The sequence below is a fragment of the Poecile atricapillus genome, chromosome 1 (genome assembly GCF_030490865.1).
Source record: "Poecile atricapillus isolate bPoeAtr1 chromosome 1, bPoeAtr1.hap1, whole genome shotgun sequence".
Taxonomy (NCBI): domain Eukaryota; kingdom Metazoa; phylum Chordata; class Aves; order Passeriformes; family Paridae; genus Poecile; species Poecile atricapillus.
In genome coordinates, this window is record NC_081249.1 from 91,796,835 (window position 1) to 91,824,199 (window position 27,365).

Sequence of the window (27,365 nt, forward strand, 5' to 3'; positions counted from 1 at the left end):
GAAACACAGTGAGCAATTACTGACTAAAGTGAATGGATAAGGTGGGCAGGACATACGTGTTTTATTTGTTTCTTTAATCCTTTCTTTTTACACTTCCATTTTGAATATCTGCCCCTTGGATGACATAGGCAGCTCCTGGCGAGCCCAATTAAAAACCAGAGTTCAGTGTATTATTTCTTTTTTCTTGTGGCCTGTGATCTTGTCCTGTGATAACTAAACTTTGGAGTATGTCCCAGTGAATTACTCTGAAACTACAACACCGAAGAAAAAAAACAATACCGAACCCCAACTTTTTGTTTTTGCTCATGACTAAGATAGGAATATGCCAACTAAAGGTTATTTTTAGTTTGTCTTTTTCCAGTGCCCTGGCTAAACAAACCATGCATAGGAAAGGGATGCCATCAAGACTGGAAGAGAAGATATTTCCCTTCCTGGTCAAGCCTGATTGAGACTGGGATGAGGAGAGAGAAGATGATCTCCATTTGCTGGGCTCTGTAGGACAGTTAATAACTCCCAGGCTCTTGTTGGAGTTGTTCACCCTGGAGAAGAAAAGGCTCTAGGGGGACTTTAGAGCACCTTCTGGTACCTGGAGGGGGCTACAAGAGAACCAGGGAAGGATTTTTACGAAGGTATATTGTGATAGGATAATGCCTATAATTCGATTGAAGGCATTTGGATGCCTTCAAACTGAAAGACAGTAGGTTGAGATTAGATATTAGGAAGCAATTCTCTACTGTGAGGGTGTGAGGCACTGACAGAGGTTACCCAGAGCTGTGGATGCCCCATCCCTGGAAATATTTGAGGCCAGGCTGGATGGGGCTTTGAGCAACCTCGTCTAGTGGAATGTGTCCCTGCCCTTGGCAGGGGGACTGGAACTAGATGGTGTTTAATATGCATTCCAAAACAAACCATTCTGTGATTCTACCTAGAATGAATTTTGACTGATAGCACCGCAGAGTAGCACAAGCACAGCTGTGAAAATAAAGCCACAGGTTGGCTCGTAGAATTTCCTGTGATTGAAGTCATAATGTCTCCTCTTAATTAATTTAATTCTGGTTTAATTTATTGAGGGTTTGCTTTGATTTAATCCATTGCTGAATTGCTCACTCAGATGGCTTGTGTGAAGAGCTGCTGCATTTCCTTGCAGACTGGAAAGTTGTGCTATAATGTAATGATCCAACACAAGTTCCTGATGATACTACCCCCCTCCTCTCACCTTGCTCCACTCCTCCACCAGGGGAAAAAAAATTGAAAAGGAAGGGATGGATCCACAAGTTCTAATGCTTAAAGAGAAGAAAGACATTTTTTGGAACTTGATAACCATTTTTGCATTGAGTTATCAGCACATCTCTGCACCAGACCTGCTACAGGACCATGGGCACAAGGCCTTATTCCTTAGAGCTGCTGTTCCTCAGTGTGTAACGTGGCTCATTTGCGTTTGGGACGTGCTTTTGGGATCATGGGTGTGTTAGATGCCCGGCCTTCCTGCATTTGCTTCCCACGGGGCAAGTTACACCGGGGGCTCCCGTGCCTTCACAGGCAAAGGGTTTTGTTCTCCCCCTTCCAGCATCCTCTTGTGCCATGTATGTGCCGGAGAGCGTCTCACCCCTCCTCCATCCCCGTGCCCCCGTATCCTTTTCTCGAAACAAAGTCTCCCAGCGATCTTCTTGTTGTTTGTGAGGAGCCAGCAATCCTCCTCCTCCTCCTCCCGGCTGGGTGCAAGGCCCTGATTTCCATTTGAATAGCAGGCTTTCTGCTGAGGCTTCCCCACCGGCCCGGAGAGCGAACAAGGAGCCCACTGTTCCCGGACGGGATGTTCAGCCAGCCCTGACGTCCCCGCTGTCCTCAATGCGGCTTTTCAGCCCCTCCGCTGAAGGCCGGGGCGCCGGGCTGCTGGGGGACAGGCTCCCGGCCCTGGGCAGCATGCCACTCATTTTAAGCAGTCCCAGCCTGTTCCCACTTCTGCCTTTATGGTCTAGCAGGGGCCTGTTTGAGTTGCAGCTGGTTTTCGTGCGGCACCGAGGCAGTAAAAAAGGGAGGGATAAGTCAGACTAGAGTGGGAGCAGGGGATAGGATGAGATAGGGTCCTTTGCCAAAGGCTTGAAGGATGAGCGGGTGCGAGCCTGTATCCCGGCCAGGGCTTCTGTCTCCTTAGCTCGTGCTGACATCTCAGGTCAAAGCCGACCTGTGCCTTGCTCCTAAAGTTCCCTTTTAAATACCACATCCTGCCATGCAGCAAGCTCTCTGGATTGGCGTTTGTTTCCAGACGTGCAGATGCACCTCCCCATCTCCAAGGTGTCAGGGTAAAGGCAGGACAGCAACATCTGACCTGCCCTGGGACTGCTGAGAGTGTGCAAAGCCTCCTGCCCCATCCCACCACTCGGAGCCTTTGTCAGGGCTCTCTCCACAGTGAACTGGTTGGGCTTGAAGCACCAGAGTCCTGTTACTACAGTCAGATGTGCATGAGAGCTGACAGTCCTCTGCTAATTTTTTTTTAGTTTTTCCTCCAGATGATGCTGGTGCAGGTGTCATGACGGATTGGTCTCCACCCTCCACCAGGGGGAAGCTCCACTTCCCAGAGAGGTGTGGAATAACTTGCCTACTTCTCCTGCTGTTTTTAGCATCCAGGAGCCCTTGGTGGCATGAGAAACCCCAACTGGCAAGCCATGAAGAAGCTCCAGACACTGCTATGTCCCAGACTGTGGGTGCTGCTTTTGTGAATCAATTTTTGGTTTTTGGTTGGCTTTTTTCCTCTGTGGGCAGAGGTAAGGGATTCCAGGTTTGTTTGTGTTCTTCCCCAAACAGTGTCACACTGATGACATTTAAATTCAGTGGAGCAGGCACAGAAGGGGCAGCAGCAGAGCAGGCTTCCCTCTCTGCTGTAGGAAGAGCCAGCTGGAGCGTGGGGACAGCGATGAGGCCAGGCAGACCTCTGCCAAGGCTGGCAGCAAACAAAGCCCACTAAAACTGGTTACAATGTGTTAAATCGCTAGTTCACAGTAGACATGAAGGAGAAATCTTCCTCTTCCGTGTGTATGGGTAAATTGCTCAGAAGCAAAGGTAATCATTACTTCTGGAAACAAATTTTAATGTAGCTGCACCTCTTTTTAGCTTTCTTGGTTCTTCTATTGAGTACTGTTCATTTGTTGCTTGGGTGCTGAGTTCCTGCAGTTTTGATTTCCTTTTTCTGAAGAAGACCTTAATTCAAGTGAGCTACACCCTTCTGCAGCACACAAATGAGGGAGAATATGCAGGGGTCTGGAGATCTTGCCTTCACCCCCTCCGCTTCCATCCCATCCTGGCAGCCCGATAGGACTGGTGGTGCAGGAGTGGCACTGAATTCTGTGATTCTGTGAATCCTGCAAGCAGTGTGGGGCTCATTCAGGTTGGTGGTGGAGACTTGGAGCAGATCAGAGACTGTTCCTCTGCTGCCAGCAGAAGCACTGGAAACACAGGATTCCCTGTTCCCTGGGCTCTGGGGGTTGCTGCCCAGAGTGGTGGTGTGAAGGATGGTGCCTTTATTTTGAACTTTTGGGAGGAGTTATTTTTGATATAAAAGGATGGAAATGACTGTGGAAAGTCAGTCACAACTTCTTTATCAGAAGAGCACTTCTTGCTCTTTGCCACAAAGAAGAAAAAAGGGAAAGAAAACAAACTGATTAAAAAGTGTTCCTAAATTTGTGTTAGGGGCAGCACACTCTGAGGCAGCTCAGCACTTGGTGCAGCTTGAGGCTATAGGGCTGGAGTGCTCTTATGCTCAGCACTTCAGCTGGCAGCCTCCACGGGTTTCCCTAGGGAGCACCACGGATGCTCAGAGCTCAGCAGGATCAGACCTTATATTAATATTACCAAATGATGAAGAGCAAAGTGCCCAGAGAAAAATAAGATTGAGTCCCACTGGAATTGTTGGACTCTTGTGACAATTTTCAATATGGAAACTTCAGGCAGGTTTTAACACAGCCAACAAATTGTTGAAATCTTTGTCTTTCTGGGGTGTATAAATTCTGCATGAGGGGGCCTTCTTAGCAGATAGCTTTCAAATGCTGCATTCCCTCTTACATAGTTTACACTGGTGCAACTTCTGGAACTTGTTCAGAGTGAGCAGCTCTGGTTATGTGTAAGAGGTAATATGTAACTGAGCTGATCTTTCTTCTTTTCATCTATTTTTTTTTTACACAGTGGAGTTCGTTGGGAACTCGAGAAGAATACAGATGCTTGTGTTACTGTAATATAAATGTCACAGATGAATAGGTTTCTAAATTGTGACATTTAGGAAATAATATCTTGTCTTTTTTGTACTTGGAGAAGACTATAATTTCAGTGTGAATATTTCTTTGTGTTTTTGTTTTTTCAATTTATTTTTAGAAGACTGTTTTTCTGGGTATTGAGCACATAAAACTCTGAGATGATGTTGCTATGAGAACCTTCAGCATTTCATTTCCAGATTAGGAGACTTTGGCTATGAGACTGTGATGATAGTTCAACTCAGCTTGTTGCATTTTAGTTTTGTGAATGAATCTACACTACACAGGGTTATCAACTGGGTGACTTGAGTGACTCTCAATTAAGTAAATGGAAGTGCAGAAGTCACCCCCCAAGAAAATCCCAACCCAACAGTTTCTCTAAATATAAACCCCTCTAAATTCAGCTATAAATATGTCCTGGAAACAGCTCAGTATTTTCTCTTGACAGCTGCATTCTGAATTCTTAGAACTTTGAATTTACACTTCCTCTGCTGGAAAGGGAGCAACTCTTCACTCTCATCTCTGCGCAATTCAGCAGGACACATTCGCTAAGAAAAGAAATCCTTCCCAAGATGATCAGATTCTTCAGCTGCATGGTGATACTTGGGTACTTTGACTCAAGGTTATTTACTTTTCCTCCCTTTTAATTTTTTTTTTAATTATTATTTTTGTGACATTGGTATCCAGTTTGCTCCATTCCCTGGGGTTTTGGCTTTTTTTGTATTTCACATCCATAAAGAAGCAGACCTCTGGGAGCTGTTTGTTGTCCCTCTTTTACTTTATTGCATGACCTGCAGTGACTACCATAGAGAGTAGGCAGTAAAGGGAGAAAAACCACCTTATGCCTGTTAGGGTTTCTTGATTTTGGTAACAGTGTGCTGCTTCTTTCAGATCCAAGAATGTTTGAACAGCCAGGAAAGGAGAGGTGGTTCCCACTGGCACAGCAGGTGTATTTCTCCAGCACACCCAGGACCTTGGCAGCAGACGCTGCAGGCTGGCTACCAGCTCACTCTGCCTGCCATGCTGGAGGGGGGACTGGGAAGCTCCAGTGGACTGGCACTTCTAAGTATGCCTCAGTGAAGTCGATTTTTCCAGTAGAAGCTGTTTCCTTCCCCACAGCACCTTCCTGTCTCTTTTGTAGGGAGGATGCTGTGGCAGCAGCCACTACTGCATCTCAGCAAGTCTGTGCAGATAACTCGCAGCAAGTCACAAAGAAAATACCTCCTTTCCACAGGGGTTTAATTAGGCTGTGAATTTCATCAGCAGAGAGGGCATACTTACCATGCCATACGGTGGGCATCACTCAAGCTGGGCGTGAAAGGGCAGGAGCTGCAGGGTGTGCGGCGAGACCAAGCTCCTTGAGACTTGCAAAGACAGAATAAAGCACAGCACCTGTAGTGGTGCACCTCCACCTGTGAGCAAGGGCACAGGCTGCACCCCCAGAGCTGTGCTGGACCTCCAGAGATGTGTGTGCGCTCCGGCAGTGAATCCTCGTGGAGCTGGGTATTGCGTGGGCAGTGTGCATGTGCTGCTGCGTGTGCTTGTGTTGTGTTCCTGCTGCCCTACAAGGTCAGGCTGTGTTTTAACTGTGTGTGAGGAAATGTGGTTTGAAAGGTTGCTTTGAAGCTCTGAGTGGGCTTCTTGTTGCCCTGTGAGCCTGTGCTGGAAGACTGATAGATGTTGTGTCATCTGTCCTTGAAATTGCCTCATGAGCAAGGCAATGGGGATACTGCTGGGCAGGAAGGGGGGACATTGGCTGAGCTGTGTTTCAGGAGGTATTTTCCTGCTCTTTCCTTTGCCATTCCTCACTAAGAGTCAAAATTGGATAACAAAATAGGAAAATTTTGTTTTGGGAAAATCCCCCAAAAATGCCATCCTCAAAACCTCAGTAGCGATCAGAAGGGAGTGTGCATAAACTTAGAGTGTGCAGAAAAGTGCCTGGTCTGGTTTATTCTGTGCCTGAAGGCTGAGCAAGCAGCTGTGAGTGAAATCATATACAAGTGTCCACATGTGTGTGCACACTCACAAACACAGGGCTCTGCATTTGCCAGTAAAACTGCAATAACATGCACTCTGCATACAAAAGATCATGTCTGTGCTAAAGGTCCATCATCTGGGGGGGTTGTGCTGTCAGGGACTACAAAGGAGAGAATCATTGATATATACATTGCTGGAAAACCTGAAAGGCTGCAGAAGCAGAACTAACTGTGCTGTTTAGGCTTCTTTTTTACATTTTTATTTATTAAAATGCTCTAGATGCAGAGTAGCTCTACTCATTATTTATAACTGTCGCTGCCACCTTGAAATGAAACTGCAGGCACTTTGATAAATGTGGTGAAAGCTTGTCTGGTGTCCCTGCCACTTCTCTAAAGTGCCTCCTGTGTCCTCTGCTGAATTGCTGTTTCATCAGTTTGGACAGCAGTGTTCCTCAGCAAATTGCAGTAAAAGTCTAGTTGCATCATCCCATGCTAATGGAAATGGAGCAGGAGGGAGTGAGCAATGTGCCATGAGCATCCTGTAAGTGTAGTGCCCTGTAAGCAGGGCAGGGACAGGAGGAAGAAGACAGCCCTGCTGAACCCCACTCACCTCTCCATCCTGGTGAGTTTGGTGGGATAAAGGCTCCTATTCGGGATTGCTGTGAGCCTTGTGCTGACAGCTAGGATGCCATTCCTGTTTAAATTGCCTGTGCCAGAGGGCAAAAATTAAGTTGTTCCAGCCTCAGCCCCTCCTTCCCATAATCTCAAAGGCCATGGTATCGGGACAGTCAAGTGATGGGCTGTACTGGGGTTGTCCTGATAGCTGAGCAGGGAGTTTTTAAAAAGCTTGAAGAATGCAAATTTCCTGAGATCCGAGAAGGCTAAAATGTTGACATTGAAAAATCTAGTGTCCAAAACAAAGGGAGAAAGTTTGTTTAAAACAATCAACCAACAAACAACCAATCAATAGCAACAAAGAAGAAGCCTCTGAAAACCTTGACTTCTCCTTTGAGCAGAGGGACTTGCTCTTAGATCATCCTGCTAAGCAGAAGCTGCACTTGTGCTGAAGCAAGCCTGTCAGGATGATGAGGCAATGGAAAGCTTGTCCTACAAGGGGAGATTAGAAGAGCTTGGATTGTTTAGCCTGAGGAAAATGGTAGGGGGAGTATGAGAGTGCTCTGTAAATATGTTAGCAGGTAAACAGTGTGAAAAGGGAAGAGTTTTTAAGGCTAAGGGAAGGTGTTTGCAACAGCACAGGCTCCTATAAATCAATTGTGGTAATCTAGTCTAGGAATTAAATCACATTTTCATACTGTTAGGTGGGGGGAAGTTTGGAGAGCAGCTTCCAAGCAGAACAACAGGAACAAAACACCCAGACAGGCTTTAAGATGAGTTGTGATCTGTCTGTGAAGGGGATTGTATTAAGAGGGCCAGCTTCTGTGTGCCAGTAGATTCTGTTCTATGCTGCTTCCTGTCCCACATTAACTATTCAGGCTTTTTTATGAGATGTGCATAAATAGAAATCATAGAGTAAACTGAGGGGTTTGCAACTTCAAACTCATTTGTTGGCGTTGTGTGTTTTTTGTTTTGGTTTTTGTCATTCGGCTTTTTTTTTTTTTTTTCTTCATGGCTCCTTTCAGGGTGTCCTTTTAACCCTAATGTGCCACAGCAGCATTTCACCCAGTGCCCAGGTTTCCCCTTCCTCATCCTCAAGCCATCTCACTTTTATGCAAGCTGTTTCCACCAATGCGTAGCACAACTCAGCACTTTTGGGGGCTGAAAGCTATTTACCAGCTAAGAGGGCAAGAGTACAAAACTATTTTCAGCTCTGTGACCCACCTCGGCCAATTGGATTGTGTCTGGTAATCCTATTTGGTGGAGATGGGTTCATGTAACCTGAAATAGTTTCTGCTCTTTGCCTTCACCTCTGCCTCCAGTGCCTACACAGCAACCGGGCTGGGGCGTCTGTGCTGTGAGACCTGACCTCCAGAAGGGAGAAGGGCAGTGTGAGTGCTTGGGCTGAAGCTCCCTTCCAGGAGCTTGTTGTCCCTTTTTCCTTACTGGTGTCCTGTGGGGTGATGCCCTTGTGCCATGGTGTGAGGTGGCTCTCCACCCCTGTAGAATCAGGCATGGATGTCTTAGCTCTGACCTTCTTATTACAGCCCAGGCATCAGCCTTGGCTTGTTCATTTGGTGAGAAACAGTATTTTGGATTGCCACTGCAGCACTTTCATTTTTTGCCTGCATTCCCACCTCCTAATGGTCGTATGTGGTCTGGAATGGGCAGGAGGAATTATGTCAGGTGAAGAAAAGGACACCAATATTCTGTTATACAATTCACTTCAAATGTGTAAAGTATTTCAAAGTCATGAAAAATCTACTGCCCAAATTAGGCCAAGAATAGATATCACTATTTAGCCCAAACTTTCCAGATTTGAGGATCCCTCAAATTTGAGACTCTGGGGTTTTTATTGATGCAGTAACTAAACAATGAACCTACAGGATCCTTTTTTTACCCCAGTTTTACTTTGAGGAAAGGGTTGTGAAGTTGCACTGTCTACTTCACCTTTATACCTTGTTGCCACTTTTAGCTCTGACAGGAGTCTCCAAAACACTGCATTTGCCAGAAGTCATCAAATCATACAGCCAGATTAAGAAAGGAAACCCTACTGAGGGAAAGGAGGTCTATAATGTGGATTTAGGCAGAGTATTAGGCATAAGAATATCCAAGCCAGAAGGCTGCAGGAATCTAAGCTTCAGTGCTGCTACTCAGGGATTCCTTGAGTATTTGAGATGGGGGTGGGTGTGTAAAGCTGAATATCTCTGAGCTTCTACAGGACTACAGAGCAGGAATGTTGCTGAGTTTTGTGGTTACCAGTTATAGCTCAGCTGAGCTGAGGCACTTTCTGGCCTTGGTTACTGCAACTTTCATCCCTTTGATTGATAGGGAGTACCATGCACACTGAGCTGGGCTCACATGTCTCCTCTCTCATCAAAAAGGAACAACTGTGGGCTAATCCCCTGGGCAGCCCCAGTGGCAGTGAGAAATCCTGTGCCCTCCCTTGAGGGGTAAGATGAGATGCTCCCTCTGGCACAGGTCCCACAGGTGTTGCTCAGCCCATACCATGGGCCAGTGCTGCTTCTGGCTTGTGCCTGTGCTCAGCAAAGATATCCCCCTTATTTCAAGGGATAAAACTTGGAACGGCAGAGGCACGCTCTCTGGAGGAGTGGGAGGAATAGGAAGGCAGTCTGAGGATAAGGTACAGTCTGCTACGTGAATCACAGAATATTCTGAGCTGGAAAGGACCCATAAGGATCATCAAGTCCAAATCTTAAGTGAATGACCCATACAGGGATTGAATCCACAACCTTGGTATTTGTTTTTTTTAGAATTAAGCTCTAACCAACAGAGCTAAACTCAGGGTCATTTTCATAGCAAAAGCATAAACTGGAGTTTGTGGTGTGTCACTACTCCCAGCATCAACTCAGGCATGGGGCTTTTGTTGTCATGGGTGCTGGACCAGGCTGAGCCTGACTCCCAATGCTGTGTGTGGTGAGCCTTTGTCTGCCCTGTGATGCAGCAAAACAGTTGGCAAGTGTTGTCAGAGACCAGTGTACGCAGTGCTTTGCACTGCTTTAGACAGCGCTTTTCATCATGGGCTATTGCAGATGCTGAGTTAAGCCTGGCAGCAAACCCAGGAGGTGGGCCAAGTGTGCTACAAGCTAGGGCAGGCTGGGGGAGCGTGTGGAGTCACCCTTGTGAAGTCACAGGATGGCCAGGGCAGGGGCAGACTTCTGGCAGTTTCCCTCTCTTTGCAGCATTCAGACTCAGCATTCATTGCACGATGGTTTGATCACTCCAAGCTGCAGCATCTCCCTCACCTGCCCTCCCGGCCTGTACAGCAGCAGCAGCAGCATTTGCTGCATGGGAATGAAATGCTTTTCCTACTACACAAATATCTGGCAGTTTCTCCCTTTCTCCCCCATCCTAGTATCCTTGTTCCTCTGTATTTTCAGGGATGATGTGCATTCTCCCAGAGATATTCAGCAGTGACATGAGGTTTATTGTAGCTTCTTTTTTCTGCCTTCTCACAAAGTAAAACCTTTTTCTTGTTTCAGTGTTGGCACAGCAAGGGCATTGGATTTGGATCCAGCGTGAAGATGAGCAGCCAGCATAAAACCTGGGCGAGTTTTTGGAGTAAATAATACACCCAATTCATCTCACTGTGTCATGTGCACTAGATGTCGTGGAAACCAGAGCCTCAGTTGGACAGGAAAGCCTGCACCAACTGGAGTTGAAAGGATCTTTCCAGCCTGAGTGCTGGCATCCCTGGAGGGATTTCCTTCTAGGCTTTCTCAGTTTACCTGGACAATAGTCATAAGCTTAGCCTTTCTTGCACATGCTTTAATCTCATGTTTCAGACTGTCTGTTAGTCATCTGTAGGGTCAGGAGGGCATTTGTCTCCCTGATCAGCATGGCAGAGCTGTTGCAATCTGGTTGGGTTTTTCGTCCTTCTCAATACTTTTGGGCACACTTTTTCAAATTTCTGGGCACTTTTGCCTAAAAAGTTCCTTCTGATGGTGAAGGCAGGACATTGCAGGGTCTCAGTGGAGTGCTTTATGTGCTTTCCTGTCCCTGGGCACTCTGTAGTTACAGCTTTGGGTGCTGTTAGCAGCACAGGACACCAAGAGGAGGGTAAAGCTTCTCTTTGTGGGACCTTTCCATATCAAAATGCCCATTGCCAGACTGCCAGCAATTACATGGTGTTTCCAGTCCTTCCTTCCTAGTGACTGGGATGCAATTCACCTAAGGGCTGGCAGGGTGCTCGCAGTCTGTGGTGGGGATCCGGCTTCCTTAGGCACTGCCACCAAGTTTTCCTGCATCCTGCTCCAAGTGTAGCCTGTGTCCTCAAGCTGTTCAGATCTAAGGGCTGCAGTGCTCCCCCTCTCTCCCTCTTCCCCCTCTGAATTTCGTCGTTCACCTTGTTTCGTTCGGAATTGCAGCAGTCCGGGGTATTAAAAAAAAAAACAAACCAAAAATCTATCAATAATATGTGTTTAGAAACAAGCCTCCGGGGTGTTTAATTAAACCCAGTGTGATGGGAGGCAGCCAAAAGGCATGTGTGGTGTGTGTGTGTGTGTGCACAGACAGCTGGCCATGGGGGAGCGGCGCGCGTGTACGTGTGGGTGAGAGAGAATAAAAGATCTGGTTGAATGGATCCTTCCTATCTGAGCTCCAAACAGAATGTTCTTAAATGAGTAACTCAGGAGAAAACAACAATCCCCTCATGAAATATGTGGAGAGGCTTGTGCCAGGAAAAGGTCGGCAGCCCAGCTTTGCAGGGTTAGCACAGCTCTAGGCTGGGGTGGCCGAGAGTTTTGGTGGGGAGACATCCCAGCCCAACCCTCTCCTGGGCACAGGGGCTGGGTTTTCCTGCTGGAATCATGCTGGAAGGCTGATGGCTCTCACCTAGTTTAAAGAGACAAAAGGCAGGCTGGGAAGGGGGAGGTGGGCTTTACTTTTACCTAGGGTTTGGTTGCTGACAAGAACTGGGAATAGAAACAAAGCTATGAGTTTCAACTCCTGTTTTGTCCCTGGCATCCATAAAATGTACACCTCTTTCCTTCATGTGCTAATTACCACCTGGATATCATAAGGAAATTATTTTATTTTCTTTTTCAGTTACTTTGGAAGAGCCCAACAGAGAAACCTGAGTGTACTGGGGGAAGTAATTCTGACCTACTAGACCTGCCTTTTCTTTTCAAATCAGTTTCATAGAATCATCTGCACAATTTGCCCTTTTTTTTTTTTCAGCTTGTGTTCTCTATTTGCCAAAAATATTTCGCTTCTTCCTTTTCACAGCCCTGCAGAATCCCTCCTCATTTACGTACCTCTGCTGCCCCAGAAAAGGGAGGAACCCTGGTGCCTGGTAGCTTTCCCTGGTGAGCAGGTGGGAGCTTTCAAGGAGAGTTGCTCTTTTCTGGGGGGCTGAGGATGCGAATGGGGCATTTGCCTCCAGAGCTCAGTGCTGGCCGCAGTGGGTCCCGCAGGGAGCAGCTCTCCAGCTGCCTATGGCACAGGGCATGGGTGCCACAGCTGTGTGCAAAGCCACCATCGTTCTCCTGTGCCTGATGCCCACTTAAAAACAAGGAGGAGCAGAAAAAGGGTTTTTGTTTTCCAGCTGAAATAGCTTCAAGAAGTCACGGGCGCAGTCCCTGTAAATGCAGCTGTTGTGTGCGGCCCTGAGATGACTGGCCCTGTTGTGCTTGTCCCCAGGCGGCTGTCAGGCCCACAGGGGCTCCTCTGAGCTGGGGGCTGGTGGAAGCCAGAAGATGTGATGGGGGAAAGGACTGCCACAAGGATGGTGATTTGCTATCCATTGCAAGCAGCCTTGCAGCTGAGAGGTTTGCTGAGTGTGAGGTGTAGCTGTGGCTGCTGCTGAGCTCCTCAGCCATAGGAGAGCAGTGAGCTGTCATGCTAGCTGAAATAAGAGGAATATTGCATTTAGGTGTTACCTAATGACAAAGGCTTTGTAGTCTATGAAGCCTGCAGTCCTGTGTCTTCCCTGAAATTCCGGTTGGTGAAAAGAATTAGGGTGGAAGGGTCCATCTAGTCCACCCGCAGGCGGAGCAGTGCAGCCTGTAACTTTACATTAAGGACTTTCAGCTGTACTTTTGCTGTCAGATTTGGCGACTGCACAACCTTTCTCTGGCTTCCCAGTGAGCTCTAGACTGCCTCAATGTGTGTGGAGCCATTGTATGTGTTGAATTGTGAGGGAGGGTGGCTGCTCTGTCGAGCTCCTGGTTCAGGCTGCTCTTCCACAATGCCATTTCTGTGCCACAGCAGGTAATTCAGGTTCTTATCAGCTCTAATTAATGCTCCTGGCAGTGATGACAAGTGGCCTGCAGAAGTGTGAATCTAGTTTAAGGAGACTAAGAAGCCAAAAGGAAAAAAAAAAAGAAAGCAAGCCTTCTAATCTGATCCATTATGCTCAGGCCAAGAGATCAGCAAAATGATCAAGCAAGGAACAGAAACTACTTCTGGCTACAAAATTTTGCATTCCTATCCAGGCCAAATGCTGGGGGTAACTATTAAACGATTGTAACACACTGAACATCAATCTTGTAACAAGCTTGGATAATACCCTCTGGTGAATTAACAAGGACTGCTGATATCTAAGTGCTTTTCAGCTGTGTGTTGCCAGGAATAAGTCTCAATTCTGGGGGGCCTGAGTCTCTCCTCAATCTGAGTTTAATTCCCTCCCATCTGCTGTCTGCATTTCCCGACTATCCTCGCCCAAGTAGGGCATAGTGTGCGTTTTCAGGGGAGTGGGGACATGCTGGGCTCTCCGTGGGCTGAAGTTTCCCAGTCAGAGAATTTCTGCTGGGTGGGGATATCCAGGGTCTGCTGTAGTCTTTGTGCCCCTGCATGAGCAACAGGGTGCTGCCTCAGCTGAAATGAACTGGGAGCCTCTGCGAAGGTGGCTCTGCTGGTAGAACAAAACCATCCAAGCTTGTGCAGTCTGGAGCAGGGGACAGAGGCGGTCTCATTCCCACCACTGCTGGGAAAAATGGGGATAATTATCTCATTATTCCCACAGCCTCCACAGCTCCCAAAGAAACAGTAACTGGTGTACAACAATGCCTCTGCTGTAAATAACGCCCTCAGCACATTCCACTGAAGCAGAAGACTGAGGTATAAAACACTGTCTGCCCTCAGACCATGCTCAGATTCAGCAATGGCACTTTGGCCCACTGAGCTTTAAGTTTTGGGTTGTTGTTTTTGTTTAGTTTTGATTTTTTTGAAAGCAGGACGGGGAGCTCTGTGCGGGCTTTCTAATGTTTTATTTATTAAACCAAGGTCATGGGTTCATGTTCAGTTTGCAGCAGCTGGAGTTGTGCAAGAAGCCTGTGTCACCCTTGTCCTGGATGTGAGTGGCACCTTCACCCAGTGAGCAGGAAGAGGGGCTTGTGTCCTGGCTATGCCAGAGCAAATCCAGGGAGCACCACTTATTCCTCCCGGATCTGTCAAAATGAATTTTCCTCTTCAGGCATCAGAAATGTCCCTGAGATGCTTCTTTGGAAGGAGGCAAGACTAGGGGGTAGGAACAGGAGAGGTTTTGCCAAGGTTCATGCAGCCTGCAGAGATCTAAGAGCAGAACTGGATGCTGTGACTCAGGTTTATTTGCTTTGCCTTGTTTAAAAGGTGTCCCATAAAAAGAAATATATGCTGCCATTAGGAGCAGAGAAGTCTCTTTTGTCAGACTTCTGCATGTTTCACTGATCCATTACTGGTTTGTGGAGGTTACTGCAGTGCTGCTGATGCCTGTGCCGTTATCTGTGGGTGCCTGAAATCTCCTGGAGTACGTTTGGTTTTTTTTCTTTACTTGTTACTCACATGAGAAATATCAGGAATCTGTCTCCCAGGTTTTCCTGGAATGTTTCTGGAAGACTGAAAAAGTGTATCACGAAGTTTCTTCATCCTTGTCTGAAAATTGCATTGGCTTTCAGGAAAAGAGCTATTTTGCATAGTGTTTGTCAGGCAACTGGTTTAATTAAGTATTAACATAAAGCAGAAGGTGAGTTTTTAATGTTTCTTTCAGTTTCCTTGCTCAAGCTTCTATTCTGTTGGTTGTGATATGACTATTTCACTAGCTCACTGGAGATGCCTTTGGTAAAAATCAAAAAGCTGAGATCTAATATTTCTAATATTTCTTAAAAACAACAAAAAGAGCAGGTGTAAAAAAAAAAAAACAATCCATATATTAATTTTTACTTAGTCCTCAGACTGTTGCAAACCCACAAAAACAAAAATCCAAAGAGCATCCTTCTCCTGAAGCCCTGCTGGGAACAAGGCTGGTGCTGGCTGGCACATGAGCTTTCTCTGTGCCATCAGTGTGCCCCATCTGGGCTGAGGGCAGGGGCAGAGTGAGTGTGGGTGCTCCTGAAGGAGAACAGAGCCAGCTGCAAGGAGCCAGGGCAGCCCCCATTGCTTTGTCCCAGGCTCTGATGTTGACTGGCTACAAAATTTGAGTGCCTCCTTTTCCAGCAGATGAAGCTGACTGTAGCTTATAGTGAAAGGAGGCAGTGTGTGAATTGGTGGGGGTTGTGCTTGTGCCTCTGCAAAGTGCTGGATGGATGTAAAATGTCTCTATTCCCTGTCTGGTCCCAAACCAAAAGCCCTGTGAGGCTGTGCAGAGGAGGGATCCCTCTTCCTTGCAGGCCATCTGCAATCCTTCCTGCCAGCAGCCTCTGCTGCTCCCACACTGAGCCAGCAACTCAACTGGTATGTTGGGGCTGGCTGGCTCTGGGCAAGTGGCAGCTTACACAGAGGGTGGAGCTTTCTCTGAAATCCTGCACCTAACCTCGGCAAGTACAGGCTGTAGCCAAGCAATAAGACCTCTCCATCTTTGCCACACCATCTGTCTTCTTCAACTTTCTGTAATCTTTCAGCTGCTGGATTAGAAATTATCACTATGCAGTGCTGGGCTGAATCCAAAGCAGGGTTCCTCCTTCAAGTGATTCAGGAGAGGAGAGCCTCACTGAAGTGTGGTATTATCTTCCCTCCTTCTCAGGGCCCTACAGGGTCACACCTGCCCACCTTGGAGCATCCAGGAATGGTAGAGCTGGATTTATGCTTTGTGTTTTGATATCTTCCCATGCCATGTGCAGGGGTAGAGGGGATAGCACTCGTGACTTAGCAGGACAAGTGTTGGGAGAAGAACACAACTGCTTATTTCTCCTCTAGTCTGGCCTTTGCTAAATAACATGCTCAATGCTGGTGCACATGTGGAAGAAGTTCTGAGTCCTGCACTTGCTCATGATCAGTCTGGCTTCCTGGAATCAAAGGAGAAATTGATCTTTCCTGTGTGTTTTTACAAGCCCAAATATTTTGAGGAGTGAGACAAAATGCTTCCTTCCCACGTACTGTTTCTAGCATCCATGTTATCAGTGTTGCATTGTCAGATGTTTCCTTGCTGCTTAAAACATTTGGCCTCTTCTTCCAGCACCAATGGCATCCTTTCCACAGGGATGATACAGGGACACAAAATGAGTGGTAAGGCTCAGTACAGAGCAATTGGTGCATGATGCTACTGGTGTCACCCAGACACTGGAGCAGGCTTAGTTCCTTTGTGCCACAAATGCATGCAGGGCTCTGGAACACAATAAGGCATCTTTCTTGCTCTTACCCCACTGCTGGTAATGCCAGTTTTAGCAGAGTGTGCTGCTAGCTTTTCAGTTTTCCCACTTGTATCTGGGAGAGTATTTAGGGACCTGTGGCTTAATCACCTGTCAGTGACACTGAGGGTATGACATCTGCCTATCTATAGAAGTGCTGCCATGCCAAGGGGCACAGCACACAACCAGGGTCCTCAGTCTGGAGAAGTCAGTGTGCTGGCTGGGATGGTGGGGAAGGAGGCAGTAAGCCATCTCAGCTGGAGAACCCAGGGAGAACCCTGGCTCCTCATGCCAGTCATGAGCCAGCAATACTGTATAAAGGGCTGGTGCTGCAGGTTATAGGCATTATTTCAGAATGTGTTTTATTAATGCTGAAATTTGAACCAGAAGAGGAACAGCTTACTTGGTTATGCAGTACCAGAAGGAACAGGGAGCCATTAAAATGTATCTGGGTGAGCAAGGCTGGGCGTGTGGGTGCACACAGAGGCAGCACATCTCAGCAGTGAGAAGGGGTCCTTCGGTAGCACTTATTTTCCTGACAGAAGCTGCACTTTTGTTACCTCTCCATGAGGTGCAGTGCAGAAAGGATGACTGCCTGGAGGGTGCTGCTGGGAGGTGAAGCTGTGCGCATTTTCCTCAGGGAAGCAGCAGTTCCTTTTGCAAATCATCCCTCTGTGTGTGCCCGTGTTAATGGTGCTGATTTGCCACTCAGTGTCATATGTCCCTGCCTCCCAAAAGAACCTGCACTATGAAAAGGGAACAGGGATGGGGAAAAGGAAAGATGAGAAGCAGGGAATTTACAGGCTCACAGGGAGGTGATGTGCACAATGCCTACATGAGATACTCCAGGCAGAAGTAAGCTCACTTGACCTTCTATCTGAGCCTGCAGATGAAAGCCAGCGCTGGTCTGAAAGCCATGAGATTGCTTCAGTGCAGCACTGGGTATAGGCTCATGCCCCTTGCATCTCATCATGCCAGCCACAGCTTTGTAGCTTCGTCCTATCTGAATCTAAGGCAAAGTTCCTCCTTCAAGTGATTCTGCCTGCAATACTCCAGGTAAATGTACCTATGGCTTTGCAGGTGCCACCTTCTGCTTATAACCCTCGCTTTCTCCAAAGTGCAGCCCACCTGGAGCCCACCAAGTACATGTTTAAGGGCAGGCTACTCAAGCTGTCCTCTAAATGAGTAAAAAGGCTCTAATGTGCACCAGCTGGTCCCATCACCTTCAGATGTAATTGTTTAATGTAGATGTTGTATTAGCTTAGCAACTCGACAGTCGTGCTGTGGTTCACACAGGAGTCCCAAACATCGCAATGCAACATTGCAGCATGACTATTACTCTTGAACTGCACCTTCTGAAACTGAAAGCCCCAATTTCTGTTTCTCTGTAGGGTTGAATGTTCCCATGCTGTGGACACCTTTGTTGTCCTACCAGATGGCCTGCAGAGTGTCAGTGTTTGGGAAGTCACTTGCTACAGTGGTTAGAAGATTAAGTTCAAAAGGGGTGGGTTTATCCTGAGGAATGATCCCCAAAATTGCTGATTTGGAGAATCCCTTCTACACACTGCAGTTGTTTGCACACTAACCTATCATCTATTCTTCTCCTGGGATTTGCTGTTTATATGGAGGAGAGTAAATAAAGATTCTTCTGCAATTTCAATGGAAGCCAGGGAGCTTTTAAGCAGGCAGAGCAGCTACTGGCCTCCCTGTGTCTCTGCTGAAGAAATGGGCTGACTGCTAAGAGATGTGAGATGTCACAGTTCCTTTTCATCTGAGGGATGAAAAACACTGTACAGACATTTAAGCTTTACAAAATCCCCCTGCAAGGTGTAGGAGGAATTTTTTTGTAGGAGATGGAGAAACTGAGACAAAATGCCTTGCTGCTGCTTGATCCATTCATTATTGAAAGAACTGAGGACAGAAGTTGGGACACCTATTCATAGCACTGACCACAAGGTCCTCCTTCCCTGTCACCTTGGGAGGGACATAGCCCATGCAGCAGTGCTCCTGGGAGGGCTTTCAGTGTCTACTTTGGTCAGGAGACTTTTGCAGATGTGTCTCCTCCATTCTTGAAATGACATTGCATTTGACCTGTATTTCTTACAGATATTTTGTTTCACCACCCCATTTCTGATATGTCAGCCTGCAAGACCCATCCATATGCGCCTGCCGTTCCCTATCCCTCCCTGTTTTCAATCTATGCTAGTGCACTGCTTACTTGAATCATAAAATCTCTCACCTTGTGTGGGCTTTTTGTTTTCCTGCCTGTGTTCTGCGCTCCCCTTCCCGTATCGCCCTGCCAGCTATGGCGCAAACAAAACCTGTCTGTGGGGGAAGGGAGCAGGCTGGGAATGCCCATCCTCTCGGGGACACGTCTGATCCTGCATGTTGTGAATGAGAGATGCTACTCTGTCCTCCCTTCCTCTTCCCTGCAGTGAGCTGACCATCTGCTTACCTTAATGGACTAGAGATTAGCCCGGGGGTTAAGTTATCAACATAATTAACCTAGATTTCTCCTCTACGGCTGAGGCAATTTTTACTTATCTGCTGCTCAGGTGATGTTGTGAAATTCAGACAGCTCTCGAGGAACAACAGAAACTGGAGCAAGTGGAAGGGAAGACTTTCAAAGTTTGAAATTACTCTGAAGCCCCCAAGGCACGGAGATGAGAGATGATGAAGCTTTTGCAGGGTCACGTATGTTCTCAGCTATGAGAATGGTATTGAAGAGAAGTCTAATAAATTATTAATACTGCCTGTTCCTTACATGGAGGGCTTTTCAGGTCTGTGTTGCAAACCAGACAAGACTCTCTACCCCTGTTTATAGAAATTTGTTCCTGGAACATATGCAGAAAGCTAACAAATTGAAAATATTACATCCCTGTGTTTCTGTCCAGATTACTTTTGTCGTCTAACCTGTACGACACTTCCCAGCCTGTGCTCTGTACCAGTGGTTCAGTGACAGGCTATCGTTCCATGCTGTAGTCATGTATCACCAGAAACTCTTTTCATTCTGGCTTAGGATGCTAGAGCTAATGTGACTCTACAGCCTTGTGTGGGTGGCTTTTATGCTACATTTTCCTTGACAGTAAAAGATTGCAGTTGCCACTTCGGAGCATCCCTAGCTGCCTTTCTTGCCCTAGATTCAGGCTGTGTTTGTGGATAGTGCTATCGGACTTGTGCTCAGGCAGTCTTCCTTTGCAGGGCCCCAGGTTTCAAAGGGCACCAGATCCCTCCATAGACCCCCCTGGGGCTCTTCTGCCTGTGGCCACCGCGTTCAGGCCATGTGCCTTTGCACTTGGATTCAGCTTGCCGTGGGTGGAGGTCCTTTGCAGAGGCTGTGAGTATGGGAGCACCGTCTGACCCATCCCCACGGGCACTTCCCGTGCCAGAGGACATGCCACTCAAATGATCATTGTAATTACCGTCCTGGAAGCTTTTAATCCCTCGGTTAAATAAAACCAACAAATGATAGTGGGAGTAGGAAACTGCAGCCGGCTGGAGGACAGCCCCGCCAGGAGCAATGAGATGTGCGAATGAGCAACCACCCGCATCCTGGCAGAGGTACCTAATCTTCCTAATGGTGAAATTAGCAAGCAGCTTTGGTCAGATCCCACCCACACCTCGGTGCTCAGCTCCAGACAGCCCATTGGCACAGAGGCAGCCAAGTTAGAAGGAGTTCAAAGAATAACAACAATGGGGTGCTGGAGGGGAGCCAAGGTATGAAGAAAGATTAAAGCAGCTAAGCGTGTTTATCATGGAAAATTGGTCATTAAGGGGGGGGAACCTGTCTTCCTGTAATTTCAAGGGTGTGAACTTGAGGTTGAGGAGCTGATCAGAAGGGTAGCAGGAGGTATATAAGTAGGAATGATGTGATACAGCTCAAGGAAAGAAATGTAGGTAGAACATCAAGCAAACTCGTAATTGCATTTTTTGGTCTGGTTTATGAGTGACAACAATAAAGATATGAATTTTTTTTGGATGCATATATACAGACAGAAAAATGCTGGAGGAGCGACCCTCAAGTAGTAAATTAATCTGTACAGCAAGGGCTGGACTCACTGAGTCCATACATGCTTTGTCCCCTTCTCCACATCTTTTTTGTTCTTTACAAATATATATAGATATGTATAGGAGGAAACAAACAGCACTAGCACTTGTGATTTTCAGTAGAGACATGTTGCAAATGTTATATTTTCCAGTAACACTTTACCCCACACTGTCACTGTAAAATCTGTCTGCTGTCAAACTGCAGTGGGGTGTCAGTCCTCATGTCTCTTTGACAAGGTCTGGGAAGGATTTGGCGGACATTAGCAGCACCCAACGCCCCCAGACTCTGCTTAGAGCAGCTGTCCTCAGTGAAATGGGGGGAGCCCCAGTGGGGGAGCCCTGCTGGTGCTGGGCTGAGTTGTTTGGACATAGAAAAGCCTCAGACCATGCCTGTATGGATTTTGTATATACTGCTTTGTGTACACAAAGCACACAAATCAGTGTGCCCATCACGCTGTTGGGCTTGTGCTCTGCTTTTCTGTAAAGGCCTAAAATTGGCAGACCTGTCCTTTTGGGTGGCAGGGATGAGTCACAGTGTAGGGAGGTTCTCGCTTATCATGAACATGAAGGACTTAAGTTTCCTTATGGGGGGTTTGCAAACCCTGTTTGTGCTCTTGGAAGCATTCAGAGGACCTGTGGTTTGGAGCACAATGACAGGCACCTAATGTGTTAGTCCTTTGTTGTCCAATGATTGTGTCCATGCAAGAAAAGGCAGGATTATTCTCCTGACAGACAGGCAAAACATTTACTTGAGTGCTTCTAGTGATAGCTGTGCTGCAGCTTTCTTACTAGTTGGAATTATACCCCACCACCCGTCCCAGTAAGCCTTCCTATACACTGGGACATACATTATCCTAGGGATTGCTTCCTGTATATAGAATCATAGAATCACAGAGCATGCTGAGCTGGAATGGACCCATCATCATCATTGAGTCCAACTTCTGGGCCTGCACAGGACACCCCAAGTGTCACACCATGTGCCTGAGAGCATTGTTCAAACACTTGAACTCTGCCAGGTTTGGTGCTGTAACCACTTCCCTGGGGAGCCTGTTCCAGTGCCCAACCACCCTCAGGGAGGAAAAATATTTTTCTTGACATCCAAACTAAGCCTGCCCTGACTCGGCTTCATGCTGTTTCCTTGAGTCCTGTCACTGGTCACTAGAGTGAAGAGATGTCTACCTTCTCCTCCACTTCCTCTCCTGAGGATCCTGAAGACCACCACAAGGTCTCCTCTTGTCCAGGCTGAACAGACCAAGTGACCTCAGCCACTTCTCATACGGCTTCCCCTCCAGGCGTCTCACCAGACATCCTTGTGGCCTTCCTTTGGACACTCTCTAATAGCCTAATGTCTTTCTTATATTGCAGTGCCCAAAACTGCCCCCAGCACTTGAGGTGAGGCCACTACAGTGCAGAGCAGAGTGGGACAATCCCCTCCCCTGCCTGGCTGGTGATGCTGTGCCTGATGCCCCCCAGAGCACAACTGGCCCTCCTGGCTGCCAGGGCACTGCTCATTCAGATTCAATGTTCCATCAACCAGGACCCCCAGATCCCTTTCCCAAGTCCTTCTCTCCAGCCACTCATTCCCCAGTCTGCAGACAGAACCAGGGCTGCCCTTTCCTAGGTGTAGACTCTGGCACTTGCCCTTGTTAAACTTCATAATGTTGACCCATATGCTTACACATTCACCATCTCCCCCCTCTTACCTGCTCTGCCTCTGCAGCTGCCTGCATGTTTTCCATAGAGTTTATAGAGTTTTTGTTGGCGGGAAACGTTGCCTACAATGGGTTCCCATTGCAAGCATCTCACCTCAGTGATCTCCAAAATAACGTGTTTACCAAGTTTGCGGCTGCCCATGCTATCTGTAATGCACACAGATTCCTCACCTTCTACCTGATCTGTTCTCCTGCTCCTGCCTGCCTTTGTCTCCAAACCTGCAGGATTTCCCCCTAATTGCCTTCCTGTTTTTCACAGCAGCTGCCCAAAGGCTTGACACCAGGTCCTAGCATGGCAAACGCTGACGTAGTGCCCGTGCTCTACCACGGTTCTTACCTGGGGCAGCTGCTCCCCATTTTCATCATCCTAGCACAGAGTGACTCGGCTTGAATGCCCCTGCAGTAACCTGCCTCGCCATAAACTGGAGACCTTTACAGCTGAAAGCTCGCCTCCAACATCTTTTTTTAGCTTGCCTGGTATAATTCGCTGCTCTGTGACTGCTTGCAGACAACGTTGCAGGTTTTATTTCCAAAGCAGGTGGCATTGTAATTAAGAGGTCCCAAAATGAACTCAGACTTTCAATAACAAAGCATAATAAAATGAGCTCCTAACAAGACTGACGGGAGAGCAGTCAAGCTGTTTCAGCATCCACACAGACATTTTACCTGGCAGATTAATAGCCAGTTTCTTTCAGCTGTAAAGTCCACCTTCTCTGTTCGGGTCTGACAGCTGCTGTCACCTCAGGAACTACCAACAAAGAGGTGCATCCTTGTCTTTCCAGGGAGGTAACAGCACCAGCTAAGAGGTAGAAGCTTTCAACATTGAAAATTTCCAAATACCTCTAGAGAGGAAAATCCTGCCACTGCCAAGCACTGACCAGAGAATCAGATAATGCAACTGATGACAACTGCAGGACTGATCCTTTGCCTCCTCCCCACAGGCAGGCAACTCTGAACAGCTGTGGTATATGACAGCATGAAGAAAATCAGGGTCTGTAGCATTATGTTGACATAGACAACCAAATTTTGAGACCTGGTGTCTTGAGAAACTGAAGGCATCTTTCTCTCAAGCAGACTTGTTAAGCTATTTCACAGCCAATACATACTTGCTACACAGTAAAATACTGCTGACTTGCAGCTAGGCTGCTGTGCTGGGAGGCTCCATCTCTGTGTTATGGCCCACTTCTGGTGTTGCTTGGTCCTAATTTGCTTTAGGACATGTGATTGAGCTGCTGGTCCTGGCTCCAGCAATGCTTAATGAACCTCTCGAACAACTCATAAAATTTGTTTTGGTCTTGTTACTGGGTCTTGTCTTCCATGTCTGACAAGGTCTAGTGAAAAGCTGCTTGACTGTCTTCATGTCATTGTCATCCTGTGTCTGTGAGAGAAGGCAGGTGGTTGCCTAAAGAGCAAAGGATCCTGGAACCCTGAAAAAGCCTGAACTTCTTGCCCAGGCAAAGGTAAAGACCCTTCCCTGAAGAAATTTCAAACCCACAAGATCTTGTTGGACAGCTTGGGAACAGAACATGAGTAGCCTTTGCCCTCTGTGTCAAATCCCTTCTCAACTCAGGGAGCCACTGTCTGCCTTCTTTGATGAAGGTGGTCAGGGTGGCCACACAGTGCTGGGGACGTCTGCCAGCAGGGAGCAACTCCAGACTGACTACACCAGAGAACAAACCTGTGCACAGAAACAGTTCTTCTTTTCACCTACTCTCTGCTGGGAGATGAGGCAACTCCTTGCCTGGGTCCTTCTTGCAGGGAGCGGGTTGGTGGCTGGTGTTGTGCTGGAGGGAGCTGGCAGGGCTGGCAGGGATTGTGGGGCCAGGGTGGAGAGCTGTGTGTGACAGTGCACTTGTGCAAGTGGCTGTCAGTCTGCTGGCATCTCCAGAGTGCTTGACAGCTGGGAACACAATGCAGGCAAGCTTATGTGAAAGGAAGTGACAGCAAGGAAATGGAAACGTCTGGAAGCATACCAGGGAGTGAAGCCTCGTCATAATATACCCCCAGGCCAGATCAGAATTACTTTAATGCAGTGATTCATTATTTTTTTCCTCTGCTTTTCTCTCAGTGAGGAGATGCTACGCATCTTGACTGGTATTGCTGAGTATGTAAAATATCGTGTTGCACACTTCAAGGAGATGCTGGCCAAATAAAATGTGAGTCCTGCACAGAAGAGGTAGTTTGAATGTGAGTTTTCAGGATAGCAGAGCCTTGGCTTTCTGAAATCAAAGTAGTTTAGAGTTTGCTTTATTTTGCAAAAGAAACCCAAATACTTTGGGGCTTCAGCTGGTCAACCACAAAGTCCAGGAAGAGCTCCTGGACTAGCACCTCCTCCCATGAAAGTTTATATTTGATATTGGAGGGGTCTGTGTCTTGTGTTTTCACCAGGATCAGACTGACTTTGGTGTAACAAGGAAGGATGAAGCCCTCTTTTATTAGAGCCTGGATGCCATGGGGATGTGATGGACCATGTGGTGACCATCTCTCTCTTCCTTTTTACCATACTGACAGAAAAACAGAATCTGGAATTGATTTTCACTTTCTCCTAAGAGGGAAGAGATGGGAGAAATATATCACAGTGGACATGTATGCTGGTACCACAGCTGTTGTTAGGAACCTTTTGAGGCCAGTGGGCATCCCTGACTGGTGTCCCTATCATGACTGGGGACCAACATTTGCCCACAGTGGAGCTATGATGGCCAAACAGCTTATTTCTCCTCTGCGCAGTGATCTAAACATATCTTGTAGAGCAGAAGGTGGTTATGATCATTTATCATTCGATGAGCTTCAGCTTTGTTTCTGGCAGATACTAATGGAGAAAACGTTGTCATCCAAACCCAAGCAGCCTTCAGTTGGAGTTAAATTACAGCACTGCTGAAGAGCTACAGATTTGAGAGAGAAAATAATAACAGGTGGGCAGATTATTAAAATACAATGCAGACAATACCTGGAGGGTAAATATAATCAGCTTTGAGATGACAGTGAAACCTGAGGAGTGTTTTGACAGCAGAGAAGGCTGGTATACATGTGCCTTCACAGTGAGGACCCCAGGTTACACAGCTGGAGAGCTGATATCTTTATTTCAGCAACTTGTTTTCCATCATAAAGGAGGGCTACTTGTACCTGATAACTCTCAGGCAGCCTGGACGCATCTTACTTTGCTGTGTTTTGCAGCAGGCTTGCTGCAGCATCCTAGAAACCAGAAAAGTCTTTCTGAAAAACTGTGTGCTTTGAGAAGCATTGCAGAGGCTGGCTGAAACCAGCCCTGGGCTGCACAGCTTGCCCTGGGTTCCTGTGACCCACCCTGTGTCTGTGAGCACCAGAAACACCAGTCCTGCCCACCCCTAAATCCAGAGGAGCAGTGTCACAGCTTCTGCAGATACGGGCAGCTTCTCTTTCTGCTCCTGTGTGCTTTCTTCTCTGCCTCATGCATGGGCTCACCTCACCCTGGCAGCCTCTTGCCCCATGTATCATGCAAGCTTTTCACTGTCTGTCTGCATGCACTTCAGTTGTTTGCTATGCCGTACCTTCACTGGCTGTCTGGGGAAGACACATTCATGCCAATAAAACTGATAAATCGCCAAAGAGGGTGAGATACAGTTTTAGTAACTGGCATAACAGTGAATTTGCTGACCTGGCAGAGGGAGGGGAAAGGGAAAGGCTTGTGAATTAATTACAGCACTGAAGCAGTGCTGAGGAGAGCCTGGTTTTCTGCTGGAAGTGGTTCAGTTACTTGGCTGAAGATAGAGTCCAACTGCTTTACACCTGAGGAGGTAGCAAATGCACAAGGCTGACAGGGCTGCTCAAGGGTGCTGTAAGCTGTATTGAGACCATGCTGCAACACCCTTCTTCCCCATCCATGACTTGCCATTGCTTCCCCTGTACTGGCATTTTCAGTCACAGCCCGGAAGTGACTCTTCAGAGAGCTGCACATTTGCTAGGGCTGATGTGAAGGCATTATGACAAAGTGTGGGCAAAGTCGGGACACCAGCAAAGCGTGATCCAGTCTGCTTTGAGTCCTGTTCCATACCAAATCCTGGTTCTAGCTCTGCCACTGGCCTGGGCAAAGAGAGGTCACCTCTCAGTGCTGTGGGCAGAGAAGGACAAACTGCTGTTGTGGTCAGTATTGCTCACTGTATCCCCAGATGCTTTCCAGTAGTCTGGAAAAATCTAGTACCTGCCTTGTTTTGCAAAGCTAAAGCTGTCTCTGGAATGCCCCAGCCATGCTGTGGTCCCCTGTCCCACTTGCAGAGCTGGAAGAAGATGAAAATCAAGTGCTCATCTCTCAGCACTGCTGCTTTCTCTTCTGCCTTTCATTCCAGGCACCAGCTTAGGGAAAACTAACAGGTAAGTGTCTATGCAGGGGAGCATTGAATGAAGTGGCTCCAGTTCTTCCCAGTTTTCTGAGAAATTCCAGAGAAAGATACAGAGGGCAAGCAAACTTGCTACCCATAGGAGACCTGGAGGCTTGGAGGCTCAGCAGTGGGTGTTAGTTCAAAGACAAAGGCAACCTGTTGAACAAAACCTACAGAGATTTAAAGTCTTATGAGTCTAGAAGGAAGAGCGTCTCTTTCAAAAGGTGTAATATCTCTGAAAGTAGAACATAATTATTACTGTAGTGGTGTGATAGTTACCTATCATGTTTACAAATCTCTGTTGCCTAAGGAAAAATATTTCAATAAATTTTGAATACAAGTTGTATCCTTAGGGGATACCTTATCTCTGATATATGAGTGATTACTTGGCCAGACAAAGGTTATTGCAAGAAATAGACTTGACCTTTTAAGCATACAACCGAGATTTCCAGCAGGAGTGAGCACCATGCTTTCTAAATGAATGTTTTAGTAGGCAATGAAAGCAGAGGAGTGCAGCTAATTAAAGATGTATGTCAAAGAAAATAGATGGAATAATAAAAGGTAAACAAATATTAGAGAAGACAAACATATTGTCAAAGCAGAAGTTAAAGCCAGCCTGCACACAGAAGGAAGAGTCCTGTGTGGAACAAAAGCAGCCATTTTGAGAACTGTGCTTAGCATTAAATTCCAAAGAAATAAAATGCAATTATGACTATACAGCTGGAGGACAAAGCTATTATGATGATGGTGCAGGGCCATTGGTAACTGTATGATGAGAAAATAAAAAAAAAACTTTCAGCCATCTGGTCAAGCCTAGTAGTTACACAGTTCTCATTGTTAATGGTCCTCACAT

At 47.0% G+C, this 27,365-nt stretch overlaps 1 protein-coding gene across 3 annotated transcripts in view; it reads left to right on the top strand.

The window, feature by feature from the left end:
- IGSF11 (immunoglobulin superfamily member 11) overlaps positions 1-27,365 on the top strand; it is a 103,879-nt gene that overhangs the window by 21,754 nt on the left and 54,760 nt on the right. The window lies entirely within an intron of this gene.